This window comes from Lucilia cuprina, chromosome 3, assembly GCF_022045245.1.
Source record: "Lucilia cuprina isolate Lc7/37 chromosome 3, ASM2204524v1, whole genome shotgun sequence".
Classification (NCBI taxonomy): Eukaryota; Metazoa; Arthropoda; class Insecta; order Diptera; family Calliphoridae; genus Lucilia; species Lucilia cuprina.
Window position 1 is genome coordinate 46,854,145 of NC_060951.1, and position 15,532 is coordinate 46,869,676.

Genomic DNA, 15,532 nt, shown 5'->3' on the forward strand with positions numbered 1-15,532 from the left:
AATATAATGAATTTTTTTGATAACGACAACGCATTACCAAGTAATGTATGAAATAACTACATTATTTTTATTGATTGATTAATGCGTGTAATTTATTTATTTTCATATTAGTTGTATTCTATAGTACTACAATTTCACTTCATAATTACTTCCAAAAAAAGAACATAAAAATTACTTCCTGAGAATGGCTTTAGATGTAGTTAATTTGGAATCAAATCAAAAGGACATCACTTCTATAACAAGCCTGTGTTAAAATCATAACTTTTTTAGATTTTCTTTAGTAGTGGAGTAATTTCTATTTCTTTTTTGCTTCTTTGGAAGTTCTTTTATGCTGGATAATAACGATTAACAATTTATCTGTATTATAAAACCCTTCCTAAGATAAAATATAAAGAATGATTAAATGACTTAAGTCTGACTATAAGATTAAAGTGCAAATATAAAACTTCTTATGATTATAGGACTGAAGGTTGGCTATAACCTAACAGTAGATCTCTAGACTATGATATACATAGGAAATTCTTATCAAATTCCAGTGCTATGTCAGCACCTGCAAAGTGATATCATTAATGAAATATCAAAGTCTATTAGAAAACCTTAAGAATTGCTGTCGGTCTGTGTGTCATTGATTTTATAAGCACAATTTTCTACCGACATATAAATTTATGATTTAAGTAAATATTTTCTTTATAAATGCTACACAATTTTCCATTGCGTTTTTTTATTTGTTTTTTTATTATTATTTTTTTTTTGCAAAATAAACCATTTAATAAACATTTATTGCACCAAATAAATATATTCAATATTCTATGATGATGAAGAGTCTATATTGTAAAATAAACAGTAATATTATTTAAACAATCTAAATACAAATACGGCGAATGAGTAACAAAATATACCTTTATTCCATCCCCACGCCCTTATAACGGGCAAATAAATAAAAAATGTGAAAATAAAATATAAAAAAAATGATGTTGAAAAACTAAAAAGTACAAAAAAAAAGAAATAAAAACAAGAATTCCAATCAATAACACAAAGTCATTGAATAATTTATCATTGAGAGAATTTTATATACATATACACAGTCATAGATACAAATATAATAAATAGCAACAAAAAACAACAGCAACAACAACAGCAACAACAACAGCAAGAACGACATCAACAACATCAAAACAGCAAGAACAAATCCACCAACCGAAATCAACATAGTCGTATACGTTGTACACTAAACAGCGGCGACATCAGCAACAACATGAAGCAGTTGCATTAAAGAATGAAAACATTTTTGGTAAAACTTAAAAAAAAAAATTTGTTGGAAACCGTTTGTAGCAATTAATTAAATAAAATTTAGTCCCCTACTAACCATACATGTAAGAAAGTCAAAAAGTTTAAATTACATTTCATTCTAAAACTCTAAATAATTAGTTACAAAATCAGTTCTTGTACAGATCCTTTTCCTCGAGGACAGGTAGATTCTTATAAAATGAAAATATCTGTTCTGTTGAAACAAAGCGAAAATTTCGTTTTATAGGACAAATTCTTTTAAATCATCTTTTTAATGAAACAACGCAAAATGTATCCCAAACAGACGCAAAAAATGAAACGTGAAAAAATAAGAAGAGAACAAAAAAAAAACAAGAACCTCCAATTTAGAAAAAAAAATACAGCAAATAATCTACTATAAATAATATACAATAAATATCTAGTGGTAGATACATTTTAGTTTTCAAATGGAAATGAGAATGTGAATTCCATATACATACTGCTGGTTGCTTGGATACTGTAGTCGATGGAAATTGTACAAAACAAACGATTTTTGGTTTAATACTTTTTTTCCTTTCATTCAGCTCGATGGCAATGAGGGCTCAAAACCAGCAACAACAATATTATTCTAAAAAAAAGTGGATTTTCATCACAGTAAAAGTTTTTGCTTGTTTTTTTTTATGTATCATGGAAAAATCAACAAAAACTAAAAAGAAACTTAAGCACCTGCCTTAAATAACCCGCACCCCACAACTATACCGCCACCCTTAGAGCAAAGAAAAAAAAACACTAGAGAAACAGAGAGGAGTCTCCACGAATGTCTAGATGAAATCATAGGAAAATAGTTGAAATACGAACGTACTGACTGAATGATGGCAGAGACTAACTGAGGGCATCTGTAAATAGAAGGAAAAGCAAAAAATGGGGAAAATATATAGAAATCAATAAAATGTTTAAAGAGTGTTGTACAAAAAAAAAAAGAAACAAGGTTGAATAAGATAAATTTTTGGGGAGAGTAGTAAAATAGGAGGTTGCAAAATTGAAGGGAAAATTTTTATGTGAAGTTTAGAGTTGAAAGAATTTTAAGGAAATTATTGACTCTTTGAACTGAAAAATGAAGTCAGATTATTCGACTATAGTCTGAAGCCACTTCTGTAGATTATATTCTGATTATATTTTGATAAGATTTAAGTTGGAGGAAGTGGAGCTACCGGTTGTACTCAGGTCAGGTAGTCTATCTATCTATCTATCTATCTATCTATCTATCTATCTATCTATCTATCTATCTATCTATCTATCTATCTATCTATCTATCTATCTATCTATCTATCTATCTATCTATCTATCTATCTATCTATCTATCTATCTATCTATCTATCTATCTATCTATCTATCTATCTATCTATATATCTATCTATCTATCTATCTATCTATCTATCTATCTATCTATCTATCTATCTATCTATCTATCTATCTATCTATCTATCTATCTATCTATCTATCTATCTATCTATCTATCTATCTATCTATCTATCTATCTATCTATCTATCTATCTATCTATCTATCTATTTATCTATCTATCTATCTAACTACCTAACTAGCAACACAAAGAAAACGTACATTTAAACATATCTGGGAATTGAGACTATTTGTCTGGAAGTCGGATCCGTTTTTAAAATTTGCCAAACAACTATTAAATCTGGAGATATGGAAAAAAGGTCTTTCGTACATTAAGCACTTATAAGTCAATAACATAGTTGAATTTTAACCGATTTTTAGATTCTCAACGGATTTAGAAAGGAGAAGCTGAGCCTTTTAAAATGACATATATTATGATTACGTAGCCAGAAGAAATTTTATTAAATTTCATCGACAAACCTATTTTGCACAGTTATCCAAATTTTGAAAATGTTTTTACGAAGTATTTTGTGTAGGAACTGTACTACACAGTTTTGAAAGACCGTTAGCAATTGTCGCAGTTATTGATCTACTTCTTAATATAAAAATTTTCAAAATATGGGTTTCTGAAAGATGCTTTATATAGGGGATATGGTCGATCATTAAAATATATAGAAGTTAATAATGCTGAATTTAATCGTGACCCACCTTTTAGAATAAAAATATCACTTCCCAGTATTTATTTTTTTCGCATATTGTTATCGGACTGTAGTTTGACTACTGTACTATCGGACTGTAGTCTGGCTATTTTACTACTGTGTGCTTGTTCGCCTTCATCGCTTGATTATAGGATAGTTTGACAATCGGAATATGTAAGACCATATTTTTATTCAACTTCTACTTGATTATTCGATTATTTTAGGACTCTTCAATCTTTATTATCTGAATATTGCTGAAATATCTGCCTATAAGCCTGGCTGTCGAATTATACGTTTATTATCCCACTCAAATTTTACTACCTAACTATAGTTTGAGGAACTGACTGTGATCTAACTATATGACTCTAATAGAATATCAGACCGCTAAGCTGGTAAAAACGTTAGTTTAACACTTTTTTAACAGATTTGTTTTTTCAAAATAGATAAAAAGTATGCATCTGCTCAAATCAAAACCAAATCATAAACACATTTCTAATTACATGATAAAAAAGGCCACAACCCCTAAACAGAAAACACATGTACAAAAGTAAACAACGATTAGAACACATGTAAAAATTAAAGAAAATTAAAAATGAAACTAAAATTTACAAACAAAAATCTTAATTAAGTTTTCAAACATTAACTCCCTTAAACACCTTTAACTAAAAAATCTTAAAGGTGGAAAATTCCCCCTAAAAAAAAATTATTGATAGCAATTGCTACGTATTGGGTGAAATTATTACTTTTTGGGTGTGTTTTATTTGGATAATATTGTTTTTTTTTTTCATTCGTTTGTTACTGTTTAAATAACTGGAGATAAGTTTCAATGTCTTCTATGTTTTATCTTTAAGATTATTTAATGATTGACAATCCTTTGTTGTTTTATTTTTAATAATTTTTAAGGTTTTTGCGTCATAATAAATTTTTTGAAGATTTTCAAAGCAGATGACTTTTTATCAGCAAATATTTCCTCAAAATAAAAATTATTTTCAATTAATAAAACAAATTTGTTATCAATTAAAAACAAAAACAATTTAATTTTGACCCAAAAACAAAGTAACTAAACGAAAAGTAATTTTAAATTTCTTAGCACGTTAAATTATTTAAACAGAATTATCAAATAAAAGTTTTTTCTGTTGTCAATAAATAAATCTCTCGGTAAAAAATCAAAGCTCTTAACTAAGTATATAATGAAAAATACAAAACAAAAAGTAGCCATGATTACCACCATCCATCTTCATTAGATGGAGAAATAAATAAATGAATGAATGGATTTTTGTGTTTCTTTGTCCCCCTTAAATGTAGATACTTGTGTACTTGTGTTTTGAAATTGAAAAAAAAAAAATAAAAATTTCTTCTTCATGACTTTAATTTGTTTATGCAGAGCATAAACAACACATTTAAAAAAATATTTATAATAATAATTTTTTTATGGTAAAATAGAAAACCATACAATCTGTTTTCTTGCTTGCTAATGTCAAGAAACAGTGGCTAGGAAAGCATTTAAAATGAATAATAAATATATTTGGACTATAAGACTATGCACTTGTATAGTCTCAAATATTTGTCTATAGACTCAATCTTCAAACATATCCGTTTACATACACCCTCTAGTCTGACTGTCATACTCCATTCTGTAGACCAAAAATACTCAAACACAAGCAAAAGCTCTTTATTCGGCTGCACCGAATTTTATATATTCTTCACCATGATGTTCTAAAAACAGTCAGTATCAAATAGTCCAAATTTCATGTTTCTAGGTTTAATATTGAATTTTTTCCTCATATCATCGATATTATGGGCCGATTTTATATAGCGATTTTGTAGAAAGCATGTTTAACAGAATTATTGAAGATTCGGATCTCACAGATAACTGGGGTCCTCCATAAAACAAATTTCAATAAACGGATCAACCCCAGGGCATGTTTCCATGATGAAGTGTAACATCATGGTATATTGCAATTCCGGGGTAAAGAGGTGCTACCAGTAACTCTAGTCTGCTGGGACTATAAACTGGTGGTTACAATTCAAATTTTGCCTTGACCTTGGATGTATTGAAAAGATGTCTAACCAGAGAACCACATAAGTAATCTGGTACTACGGGTAGCTAGTTGCAGGACAAAAGACTTTGTCCAGGCTGGTCGGTTGGTTGAGGTTCTTTCGGGATCCACGTTGTGCTGTGGTTTAACCCCACAGCAAGAAGGGAAGAGGGTGCTTGGTTAGAAGACTGATGCATGGTGAAATATAATTTTCAAGTTACATTCCTGTTATCGTTCCTTGATACAAGGGCGGTACAAATTACAGAGCATGTAGTTAGAGTTTATTCTAAAACATGCTCAACTTATAACTGTGGTCTCTATCTAGCTATCTATCTATCTATCTATCTATCTATCTATCTATCTATCTATCTATCTATCTATCTATCTATCTATCTATCTATCTATCTATCTATCTATCTATCTATCTATCTATCTATCTATCTATCTATCTATCTATCTATCTATCTATCTATCTATCTATCTATCTATCTATCTATCTATCTATCTATCTATCTATCTATCTATCTATCTATCTATCTATCTATCTATCTATCTATCTACATATCTAGCTATCTATCTATCTATCTATCTATCTATCTATCTATCTAACTTCCCAACCCACTGTGCAACGTGTGCTTGTTTATATTTAAATACAATTTAACTATTTTGGTCACTTTTGATAATAATTTATACAAATCAACCGTTGAAAAAGAAAAAAAATATTTTAATAGGCATACAAAAAGTAAAAAAACAACAAGTACCATCCATATAAGTACGATTGTGTATGACTCTCGTATTTTCAAGATAACTTTTTTCAGCTGGGAGACAATTATAAGAGACTGACAAATATAAGGACGGACGGACTGACGGATGGTCGCATAACTGATAGGTGTTGCGAGTCTATGAAAGTAGGCCTACACTATGCTGTAGTTTCATTACACGCTGAAGAAATATATTAATGAAAATAATAAAACAAAAGAAGTAGTTACTTATCAGTTAATGTATACATTTCTACAATTGATATAAAAATATGTATATGTTTAAGTGTTAGAGTATTTATGTACATTCAATAAACTAGTCACGTGTTTCTAGATCGACTAAAGTGACATACAGATGTATTTTGTTATTTCTTTTACATGACTATCATTCCTTTTCTGAATATCTATGTACTTTGTACATGTAAAAGTTACACCAAAAGAAATAAAAACATTTTGGTTGTATAAAAAAAAGAAGATATAAAAATATCGTTAAGTAAATATTTATGAAAATTTCATTGAAACGTTTATTTTAAGACAATTCATATGCATCTGCTTTACCCGACCGTTAGTTGTGTTTGTTGACGTGTTTTGAGATTTGATCTAAAAATTAAAAATTTTATTTGGTTTTTGGTTGATGATAGAGCATTGCAAAATATGATCGGTTTGATAATGGAATTTTTATGTTAACTAGTAGCACTTGATTTAAAGATTATGAAAATGGAGTTTAGTGAAAAAAATCAAGTAGTTATAGGTGCAAGTGATCGGGTGTATATTAAAGAGATAGTTCAGATATATTACAAAGATCCTAACAATCTTTATTCTCTAACTTTGTTAGCAGATCATATGTATATTACTTTATTACTCACCGGAGCAATGACATCAGTTCTACAGATCAATGATCTTTTTATAGTTTTTTTTTTTAGTTTCCTTTAAATTAAGTAGAGAAAAACGATCGCAATGACCCTATAACAAAAAGTAACAGTTGAATAACCGGTGGCTTAAACTCTATCTTAAAAAAAACTCTTACGACAAACATCTTTAAGATCTTTAGTTAGAAAAAACAGTTCTATACACTTCAGTGATCACTGATCAACGAAAATAAAAAAAAACTACAACAACCCCCAACGATACAATGCATAAAGGTGCATGCATCCTTTAAATGTTGCAACAGTCAACACAAACAAAGTAATCGAGAGAGAGCATCCTTGCACACCTGTCATTAACATACGTAATTTTTTTTGAGACTAGTATTTATTAGCCACATTTTGTTTTCAACAGAATATGACCTTAAAAAGTAACATTTTTAAAAAGAACTCCTTTAGAGTTAATAATAAAAATGTAAGAAAGAAGAATATAAAGTATTTTTAGACTGGCAAGTGTAATGTGTAAACAGATCACTTTGAGGATCAATGTCTTGCATCAAATTACATTCCAACAAATTGCATCCCCTCTTGTGTTTTTTTGTTTTAACTAAAATATAATGCAGCCACACGTATGTTTTTAACCACCTGAGTTAAAAACGAAAAATTAATGAAAAAAAATTTGTGAATATAAAAAAATTTAAAGTAAACTGAAGCTTGCTGGAGGAGAGAAGAGAAGAACTTCATAATTTGTATGATAAAATTGACTGAATATAAAATTTAATACTTAACCATTTTTGTTGTTGATCTGGATAAAAGTGCTTAATCAACTGGAATATTTTGTTGTTTGTATGAATCGAAAAAAAATACATCAAATGTATTGTCATCATAAGTCTTTGTGATATTGGAGTAGAAGAGAAGTTTTACTCAAACAAACCTTTACAAATAAGTAAATATTAAGTGTTAGTGTATGTGTGTGTTCATGATGACACAGTTTATGTGTGGTTTCGTTTTCTGTAGCTGTAATCCAAACGTAACAGCAGCAAAAGTTTTAGCAGTAGGTTTTTTTTCATTAAAGAAGGCTGTTAAGCAGCAGGTAATTTAAGTCCTTAATCGGAAGTCGGAAATGATGGCAGTATATGCTTGATTAATTTTCATTTTATATAGATATTTACACACAAACATCGATATCTGTAAAACAATGAATATCTGACATTCTACTCTTTGACGGAAACTTTTGTTAAAAGAAACAAGTTTAAATGGGAAATTAACTAAAAGTTATTTTCTGTTTGAATAGAAATGTATCAAATAACAGTGCAATAAAATGGGAAGTGTAGGATATTTTAGGGCATGAGTTTATTTATCTTATAAAGACGTAAATCGTTCATTGATATTTCACAAGTTCTAGATATTTGCTAGATATTTTTAAAGGTACCTAGCAAAAAATGTGAAGATCAAACATGTTTTCGTCATATCACAGCTGATCTTGTTTAAGAAAAGATCCTTATATAAAATATTGTGAAACATCAAACTATCAGTCTAAAATTGATCATAACTGATAACTAAAAATACTTTTTTATGACTCGAATACCTTTAGATCAGATAGAAATCAGTATGTGGCTTCAAAAAGTCTTCATTCTCTATAATATAATGATTGATCTAATGAATGATGGTTGGAAGAGAGTTTAGTTATTTACTTTACATGATCGTAGATCTTGAACATATTTTTGAAGATCTAATACGATTGTTTAAAGATCGTTTTGTTATTCACTCTATGTCCATACGAGTATCATGAGTGTTTTTCATTATTAAATCAGAAAATTTTTCGTGCTAACCGATCGTAAATTTCAGACCGTTGATCAGACCTGATCAAAAAAAGATAGTTTTTTATTGCACTCTATATTCATACGAGTATGATGAGTGTTTTTCATTTTTAAATCAGAACATTTTTCGTTTTAACCGATCGTAAATCTCAGATCGTTGATTAGACCTTATCAGAAACGAAAGGTCACGAATTTCTAGAATGACTATTTCCTAGTCTCTCTATTATGTGATCCAATACTATTGTTAAAAGATCGTTTAATTATTCAATCTCTCAACTTTTCGTAACGACTTTTATATGATCGTAAATCTCAGATCACGAACTAAAAATCACAAATATTTTATTTAGACTTTAGATTCGATGGATTTCTTGCATGATTACTAAAAATCCAAACTTTATACTAAAAATTAAATTTTTTAACTAAAATTCGAATTTTTAGTTAAAATTAAAATTTTTTTACTTAAATTCGAATTTTAAGTTAAAAATTTGATTTTTTTTTTAAATCCAATTTTTTACAAAAATCCAATTTTTCTTTAAAAACTAATATTTTACTAAAAACTTAATTATAGACTTAAATCAATTTTTTTATAAAAAATCCAATTTTTTTCACTGAAAATCCAATTTGTCACTAAAACATCAATTTTTCACTAAAAATGTACTTCTTAACAAAATTCCAGATTTTTAATAAAAATTTGATTTTTCACTAAAATCATATAAAAATCGAACTTAACAAAAATTCAGATTTCTCCTTTTTCTCAAAAATCCAGTTTTTCGAAAATCCAAATTTTCTCTAAAAACCAATTCATCAATTTTTTTTTACAAAAAATCCAAATTTTTTACTGAAAATCTAATTTGTCAATAAAATATCAAACTTTTCTCTGAAAATTTATTTTTTTTATAAAAATTCCAGATTTTTATTAAAAATTTGATTTTTCAATAAAATCTCATAAAAATCGAAGTTTACAAAAATTCAGGTTTTTTTTTAAATTGTCAAAATTAAAAACATTATAACCAAAATTTGTCGAATCAATCCAACTGATCAACCAAATCATTTTAAGAGGAAGTATTTATTCTAAATAAAACTTAAAATACTAATGACAATTTAATGAAAATTCAATACAATACTTTATTTATAACAAGATCTAAAACATTTCTAAAATATTCCAAAAAAAATAAAACACACTTTCAAATTTTGGATTGTTCAAAAAAACTATAAATAAAACGTCTGTTCGATGATCTTCAATTGTTTTTGATTTAAAAAAAAATATTAACCTTTTTTATCAATTGAGTAATGATCGTAAAAATATTTTTGTTTTTTCTAATAACAATAAAAAACAAAACATCACCATTGAATTATTTTAAGAAATCACAAAATATCGTATCAAAAAAAAACACTCATACGCACACAGAGTCCAAAACATTAAAGCGCAGAGACAATTTTATGAAAAAAACCTACGCGTGTGGGTTGCATTACCAATGAAGTATGGTACAGCATTTTAATAGCGTTATTTTTGTTTATCAGTTGTTTTTGTTTTTTGTTACTGCAAGTGCAGACATTTGAGGCCAAACCATTGAAGACAACATCCAACACTTATTCTACACATAAAAAAACATACTTCTCTGCATTATATATTTGCGGTATGGATCAATTCAAAAGTATTGTGGATCAACGAAGGCCATTGGGTTTTTAATCAAAATAACAACAATATCTCTATATACAGCTACCAACTGATCAAAGCAAGGCATGACTTTTGTATCTCATACGATCGCTAAAAAGGTAGTGAATACTTAAATAGTTTGTCTTCAATGACCACAACAGAAGTACAGCAGCAGCTATAACTGACATTCGATTGATTTTATTCACATGAGTCTGTATGAATACAAAACTTCTTATGCATAACAATTTGATAATTTTGAAATTTGTCGTATCAATAGTTTTTAAATTTAATTATAATTATTGGAATTCTTAATAAGAAAGGATCATTTCAAGTAAATAACCGAAACGACTTGACCTTATAAACGTCTTACCTTTAACATTTAACTTTCTTCTGAAAAATTTATTTGATGTGTTTATCTCTTATCAGTTCTTTCATATAATATACACACTCGAGCTTAAATGTTTAAATTTGGGAGATTCTTCTAAGAAATTTGATAAGTTACCGACACATTTTGAGATCATGAAAAGTCAATAAACAATCAGATAGAGGCTGATTCGTTCATATGATCTGTTAAGCGTCACACTCTATTCGAATATGAGAAGTCTGAATGGACTCCTATTAACGGTCAATATTGCTAGGGTTCTTTTCTGTGAGAGGAAGGACGAAAAGTTATTAGATATTCTGAAGGCTACAATGTGCTCATAAAAATTTGTCAAACAAAATTTTTTGAAACAAAAACAAATCAATAATAAAAAATACGACATACTACGATATAACCATACAACACCGATTGTGAATTGGACATATATAAGTATTACTTAAGCCCACCGCCCTTCTCTTTAGTTAGGTTAGGTTTTAGGTGGATGTATACTACATCAAATCCGAAGAAGGAATCGGGCCTGTTCATGAGAAATAAAGGAACTGAATGAATTATTGTGTTAAGAAACTCAGTGTTAAGAAACTCAGTTTCCTGAACGAAATTCCTAAGAATCTTCCAATCAGGCTTATTCAGGAATTTTATTTTCGGAATAACATCACTTCCGTGATACAAGGATCTAATTTCGACGTACGCCTGACAGTGGCAAAAAAAGTGCTCCCGAGATTCACGGTCCTCTCCACATGCTCTACATACATCTCGTAATCTTGTGTGTCCACTCAAAATACGTACTATCATACTAACTAACTAACTAATCTTGTGTGTCCACTCAAAATACGTACTATCATACTAACTTCAGACTTGCTCATTTTGAGGAGATTTTTCGTCTTACTCTCATCAGGGATTTTCGTGGTTCTACCTACTGTTTCATTATTCCAAGAAGTCTTATGGGATTCTCTCACCCATATTTTAAGTTTAGCTTTTGTTGCGTCGAATGGTTTTGCTTTTGTCAGGTTAACTGCCTCGAGCTCCCTTCCCTTTAAAGCTATTACATTCACTCGTTCGTTAATGACTACTCCCGAGGGGGCTGGTACCAATATGATGTGAACCTTACCCCTGGGAGAGTACAATCCAATATGGTCCTAGATTTAGTTTTATCTCCTGATATCGCCCTAATTGCCTTCTGGTTGTCGGTAAATATATTAAGCGCTGTGGGCGCCATATTTATTCGAATCCAATTTACTCATTTCGTAATTACTCGTACTTTTGCATGGAAGCTTGTATTGTGATTTGGTAAACGGTGGTATAGTTCTGCTTCTGGATCTTCAATATAGAATCCCAGCCCCACTTTATTCCCCAATTTGGTATTTGCTCTAAAGTTCCGCTTAATTCTATCATCGATCAAAGTTTCCGACATATTCTGTGTCTGGTATACGATCAGACACGTCCGATGATTGTGTATAACCTTCCAATGTGTCCAGTATACATTGATGACGTGTCCTATAACCGCTTTTGACCAGCTCGCCTAAAATAAAGAGCCGTTCCGCTGTAAGCACCGCCTCATATATTAAATATGTTTCAATAGGTAGAATATCTAGCAACGTTTTCTGAACCTTGGTTGAAGTAGTACACATGGCACCACTTATACCCAAGCAGCACTTCTCTTTAAAACATTCCAATATTGTTCAACTTGCTGTGGCATGATTATACCAATGGCTGCCTTTGGCCATGCTAAAAAACAACAAATTCAGTGGAAAAGAAAGTCTCACTCACTCACATACACACATCCAGCAGCAGCAGTAGTCACCGTCTTTTATTGTAATAAACATCCAAATCGATACAAACAATTGATGGTCAATAACGATGCGACAAATTCAACCATCCATCTATGGTTGCAATATCAACAATTTTTGAATAAAATAAATGTATGCCATGGTATGTTATGTACGAGTACATGCGCATATCTTTTTATATACTCATATGTTTGTATGCATGTTCATATGTTTTTTTTTAATGCGTGTGTGTCTCTTCTCCATCCGCTATCACTATCGACCATCACCATACCATAGTATGGATAAATGGATGGTTAACTGAATGACTGGGGGCTTCATAAATGTCATGCTCACACAGAAAATTTTCTGTCTGTCTGTCTTTCTGTGTGCGTTTCTTTTGGTCCGACACCTGATGAATCTTTAATGAACATTGGTTTGCCAACATTAATGTGGATGAAGCTACTACGCTGCGAGTACAAGAAATCAAACAGCGCACATCCATAAATAATCAAACGCAATTCTTTAATTGTATGCGAGTTTATACATACATACATGCATACGTATGTATAGCCCCACGCACTTAAGTATATATGTATATACAAATATCCATATTTATTTACTATAAATTCCAATACATTATCATTGATCACATATAGCCACCATTTTTTGATGTCAAGATTTTCTTTTGAATTTTGTCTCTTAACAATTGTATGTATGTGTGTGTGTGTTGTTTTGGGGCTACAGCATTTGATGTTGTTCGGTTTGATTATTGACTATTGATGGCGTTTTATTACACTAAAAGAAATATTTGATTGGTTAGATCGGATTGAAAGCATAAATATTACTGGATGGATCATGTATTAGAAATTATTCGTAAGAGCTATTTGGATCCCAGATATTCTTATGTTTATAAGTTTAATTTGTATAATATAGTTTGTGAATGCACTCCATCATTGATATTTCGGAATTACCAAAATAAATTCCTTCCAAAATCATCAAGAGAGAAACAAAGTCATTTATTAAATTGTTGCTTTTTTTCGAGGCAACAATTACAGATATGAACATTGATCGTCATCGAGCAGTGTACTCCGGCATTGACGATCATATAAGATCGTTAATGATATTTCAAAATTACCAAAATAAATTCCTTCCAGAATCATGAAGAGAGAAATAAATTCATCTTTTAAATTGTTGTTTTTTCGAGACAACAATATATAAGGTTTGATCGTTACCGATCATTTAAGATCCTCATGATAAAATCAAGAGACACATTTAGTCAACAGCTTAAATTCGAATTTTCTCGAGCAAGTGAAGATATAAACTTGGATAAAATTAGAATCATGTCATCGTACAGATCAGTTAAGATCGTCAAGATAAAATATTTATCTCTTTATTTTATCTTGACGATCACACTCTACAGATCTATTATATAGCGATTTTGTAAAGCCAACAATTGAAGATATGAACTTGGACAACTTCTGAATATCCAAAACAATTCAATCAAAATTAATTACTGAAGAAATTGAGTTATTGCTACAAATCTATCAAATTGTAGATTTTTATAAGATATTGATCATAATATATACAATATCGGTCATGGATCACACTTTTGATATCAAAGATCGCTCAACGATTTAACTGTTCTTTGATAATCGATAAAAATCATTTACATGATCGAGTTGTTATTATGCATTTGATGATCGTTGGATCATTATAAGATCGTCTCTTCAGATCTATGTTTAGTAAATTTTTGAGTGCAAATGTTAAAGATTGATCCGTAGCTTCTGATCGGTCATTTGAACTACATATTACGTATGGGAAATCGAAGGTTTTCGAATAACTTCAAAATTATTTACTTTTGATATTAAGTCATGAACTTTCCACAATATCGCACAGTATAATTACCTTAAATTATTGTCATACTATTTATAACAGTGTACATATCTTAAAGACTCCACCCGTCTGGGTAACACTCCTCTATTGAATTTACAAAAGCCATCCACACATACAGTCATACAAAAATCAATTTGTAACTGTTGAAGACAATTTATATAAATCTATGTATCTATTTCTCTAACTATGCGTTTGGTCATTCATTCATCCGCCCGCACGTCTGTCCCATCCGTCCGTCCATTCTTTCAGCTGCCCGTTTTAACTCTTTATCTAACTGAATACATATTTACGTAAGTTTGTAAGTCTTTCACAAATGTCTGCATACAGTTACGACCAAACGAGTCAAAAAATGTATCTACTCACTGCTCATACTCAGAGTATGCTAATGAATCTCATACGCATATTTGGAAATCATATATGTCGTCCGTCGTGTATTCATCATAAAGAAATATTGAAAAAAAAATAATCAAAAATTATAAAAAAAAGAAATTTATTGTCATGCCACCATATTTTATTAGGAATTAAATACTTTTTGGGGTTTTGAAAACCAATTGGTTGTTTGTACACTTGATGTTGCTGTTGTTGTTATTGCTTGAGAAGTGAGAGCTCCACGAGCTTAAAAGAAGATGACAGACAAAATGTTTAATAAAACAAAAACAAAGAAAAATTATGATTTAGAGAAATTTATTTTCAATAAATATGTATGTACGTCTGTTTAGGTTCGGCTAATGCCAATGTTAAGTTATATTGGGACATCGAGGCATTATGGTCATACATACAGTTTAATGAACTGTATTTTTTGAAATTTTTATTATTATTATTATTTATTTCTATTTTTCATATTTCTTATGGAATGGTAATAACAAATCACGAAGATGTTAAAATATTTAGTGAATGTTTTGAGAAAGTTTTTGTTTTTTCAGAGACGTTTTAGTTACAATTTTCAGTTATGACCCAAATATTTGTTGGTTAATAGTTTAATGTGTTTTAA